The sequence below is a fragment of the Triticum dicoccoides genome, chromosome 3A (assembly GCF_002162155.2).
Source record: "Triticum dicoccoides isolate Atlit2015 ecotype Zavitan chromosome 3A, WEW_v2.0, whole genome shotgun sequence".
NCBI lineage: Eukaryota > Viridiplantae > Streptophyta > Magnoliopsida > Poales > Poaceae > Triticum > Triticum dicoccoides.
The window spans coordinates 507999802-508004208 of NC_041384.1; the positions used below are offsets into that span (position 1 = coordinate 507999802).

Consider the following 4407-nt stretch of genomic DNA (forward strand, 5'->3'; position numbering starts at 1 on the left):
ATATGAACGACGCTGATGCACATGTGGTTTAGATCTTGATTTGCAGCACTTTGGAAAAATGACTCTTTTTTACTTCGAAAATCACAAGTCTTGTGCTTGGATGTTCTCCGTTTGAGTTGCTTTCATCATGTTAAGTGCATGGGAGTTCCACAATGCCTAGAAACACACACCCGCCCACCCAGATTCAAGACATGGTACTTGATTTGGGTTTGTTGCACTAATTATACCATAGGGGCCTCCCTTGCAATCTTTGTAAAAAACCAATGCCTAAAAACACATAAAGACAAAGAAAACTAATTGAAAATAAAGATTATGCAATGCTTGTGGTGAAAAGAGTAAATACTAGAAATCATGCATATGAACATATAATTGGCTCAGTGCGACATAATATACGGATATAATAGGAAACAAATGAGCTAAAAATGCATAAAACATGAATCCACCAGTGACGGTGATAGGTGGTTAGTGGTCTTCGAGGAGGCGTTGGTTGGCATGAGCTCTACACTTTTCTCATTTTGCTTGGTGATCTTCAAAGTCGGAGACGCCTGGCATCTACACAGGTGGTTGATTGTTCGACATGGGTTGTGGCGTCTGTGGTGACAAAGACATCGTTGGTGAAGTCAGATCGCTGGTTTGTGGTGGAGTGATGACAATGACGCTTGTGTTGACGTATAAATGTATTGCCTAGCCTCTTCCATCAGATTGGTCTTTTGGTTGCATTGGCTAGAGCATGCACTTCTACATAGTATCAGAGCCAGAAGGTCTTGAGTTCAAGAACCGATTGCCGCAATTAAATTGCAGCTCACTTTTGGCCCACGTTTAGGCCTGAGGGAGTCACACGTGAGGGGGAATGTTGACGTATAAATGTATTTCCTAGTCTTTTCCATCAGATCGGTCTTTTGGTTGCATTGGCTAGAGCTTCTACAGCTTGATCACAACCAGAATATATGTTTCTTCTCTATGGCATTTTGTATCTTCGCGTGGGTAGCTAGGTCGGTGTTGCCTTGTGTCGGTTGTTGTGATTGTTTTATCCCGATTTTTTTGTATATAACTAGACAACTATCCTCTTCTTTTTAATGAATAGAGCTCCTTTAGGGCCGACATAAAGAAAGGTTTAGGTTAGGATTTTATCCTCTCACAGGGGCATCGTTCGGGGGAGGGGGGTTGGCGGTGCCTCCTCTTTGGACTGGTCTGCCTAGCTTCTATCCTCCTTGAATTTGTCCATCTAGACGGAGTCAATGGAGCTCCCCTGTCGTCTCCTTGTGACAACAAGATTAAGGTTTCTCGTTGTCCGCATGCATGAGTGAGATTTGGTGTCAGGCATCTCAGATTGGTTCATCGATTCAACGGTAAATGATGGTGACTGCAGCTCTAGGGCGTTGGCCCTTTGTACATGTGCACAAAGACTTTTCAGTAGTCATCGAGAAGGGGTCAAGTTGGCTCTGGTAGGGGAGCAGTGATACTGTCAGCAGCTTGCTCTGAGGACATTAGTGGTCGTGATGATGGACCCTTGATCAAATTTTGATGAACCCCGATATACATTTGACGTCAAAATTTTAGGGTAAACATGTGATGTCAGAGCGCATGGAAATTACTTGCTGCAGTGTGACAGTGCTTCTGACAATTTTTTTACACTACATGACAATTTTTACTTTAGAACAGGGCAAATCTTACACAACAGCATTACAAATTTAACAGTTGTCATGGCAAATTTTTGGATGGTAAATTGGGGCGTTCGCTGGAAAACGTTAAAATCTAACGCCACAACTTTGTTATGTTTTCTTATACACATTTATAATAGATCACAGTCACTTTTTTGTAAAAACAAAAAACCTAAAACCAGGCTAAACAGAAAGCTCGTCGCAAAATCCTAGCCATCCATCATCATGTTTTTTTTTGCGAGTGCATCCATCATCATGTTAGATGTCGTTTCATTCGTCGGCAGGGAGTATAGTAAGTAAAGAAAAATAAAAATCTCATACAAGATGGCAAGAATACTACGAACTGGTGTGTCAAGAGAACCATTACTTGTGTGTGGTTAAGTTAGATATTGAACTAGGTAGGTAATTAGAAGAAATGTTACAGGACTTGTGCGGAGCGTCAATATGTCCGAGTGGTTAAGGAGACAGACTCGAAATCTGTTGGGCTTTGCCTGCGCAGGTTCGAATCCTGCTGTTGACGATTTTTTTCCTACAATACAGTAGGGTAATTATAATAGTACTATATATATATTTGAAACTGTACTCCCTAATTTAAAATTCTTTCATTCAATTGAGGTGCTTAATATTGAACTTGGTTCATAATTTTAACTCGGTCAGGTCAGCAGAAGTATTGATCATGTAATCAGAAGAGGCTAATTCATTTGGATTTATTATGAAGATACTTAAACAGTGGAAGATAGGTAGATCTAATCATGTAACTAGAAGAGATTAATTCATTTGGATTTATTATAAAGATACTTAAGCAGAGGAAGATAGGTAGATCTACCACTGTGTTATGCTTAGTGAACGGATGTGAGTACCAACTGCAAAAAAAAAACATAAGAAAGGGTTGAAACTTAAACCAAATACACACCAAATTCCCAGAAACAACACGTGTTGCTGATTTTATGTTCAGATATTTACCTTCCTCGAAAAGGCGCCAAAGGATTAATGACATCCTCGTACAATTTTTTGTACTTTGTTTCAATATCTGAAAAAACACTCTGAATATCTAGGTGCAACATAACAAAGGTCAGATTCTAGATAATATGAAGTAAGTAAAATCCATCGTAAGGATTCATATTTTATCCTTCTATGGTTATCTATAAACAATCTTTCGATACAACTGAACATTATCAGCTTTTTTTTTCAATTCTATAGCTAGCATATCATACTTCTCATTTAATCCCATCTGATCCTGGGATGCACAATAATGACAGTAAATGGTCAGCTATGATGCATTATCAGATTGGACGAAACAAAGATACATCATGGTTTGAATTAAACATAAGATGTCTACAACTTGAAGAAAATCAAGCAAAATGACCATCTCTACCTCCTCAGTTTGACGTGGTCGTGTATGGAAACAATCTCTATAACTGCAAACGGCCTTGAGCATGGGACACTGATCTTGATCTGGCGATGCATGCCTTGGATTAGTATCCTGGGGCATGTAGCAGAAACGGAGAAGTGGAGAAACACCTCGTAGTCACTGGCATTCACGCAGATCTCTGGCAGAACATCCATCCTGATAAAAGGACAATTATATGACAAGCAACCTCATGACCAGAGTCCAGTGCCTAGTTAGGGTGTTGGGACTAATTTGTTGTTGGACGACTATTACCAAATGAATCCAGCATATACACCAATTGCCGAGTCAAAAATAGGATGCAAGTTTCACCTGCGTAATTTTGATCCCACAATGGAATAAAAACAAAAACTCTAAGCTGGCTTTCCTACTTCTAGATCGGGGTTCTTCCCACCTTCCACGCAAGGATGGCGAGTTCTTCGTGCAAAGCACAGCCGCGCGCTCAAGATCCTTGCACCCCACGAAGGCAAGGGGGTTGTCAATCGCCTTCTCGCCAATTGCAAGGATAACCTGCTACACGTAACGCAGTTTGATCGTAGGCAACACGAAGTTCTGTTCTACATGCCAGGCGGTTCGGATTAGATAAACAAACTACAAACTAATTTAAAAGCCAAACACACATGTTTCATACATAAAAAATGATACGAGTAATTATTACAGACCACAAAGAGACAATAAGATGAAGCATTCGATCCGCAAAAGTAGTTATTATAGTTCACCTCAAATCTTAACCAATCACGTCAAGCATGATTTCAAACATACAGCCCCCAACTTCAAAAAAGTTGAGGACAACAACTTGGTGAGACTTCAGGCAACTCTCAATGACGAATTCCTTCCAACCTTTCTGTAGATATAGTCGCCCATCAACACCAACACGGTACTCAACTGGTTTGGGGTGACCTTCGCCGAAAATGACTTGGAGAATACCCGCCTTCATTCCTAACATGGAGATAACTTATAGCTCGATGGGGGATTTTCTGCAAAAAATAATAATAGAATTGTTAGGGGACAACAATAGCAGTGCAGTTCCCATATTGTGGGTAGAGCAGAACGAAAGTATATGCAGTGCAGATGCAAGGCAGATGAAGTGCTCAATGGAACCATAAGCAGTAAACAAACGTTCTACCTCCGTTTATTCCACAATTTCTGTTTTGAGTTACAAATATTAGCAACCGAACTAATATCTGTTGGGGAACATAGTAATTTCAAAAATTTCCTACGCACACGCAAGATCATGGTGATGCATAGCAACGAGAGGGGAGAGTGTTGTCTACGTACCCTCTAGACCAATAGCGGAAGCGTTATGACAACGCGGTTGATGTAGTCACACGTCTTCAC

At 40.4% G+C, this 4407-nt stretch overlaps 1 non-coding gene across 1 annotated transcript; it reads left to right on the top strand.

The window, feature by feature from the left end:
• Nucleotides 1-2099: 2099 nt before the first annotated feature.
• Nucleotides 2100-2181, top strand: TRNAS-CGA. The gene has a single exon. It is a non-coding gene; the product is annotated as a tRNA-Ser (tRNA).
• The last annotated feature ends 2226 nt before the right edge of the window (nt 2182-4407 follow it).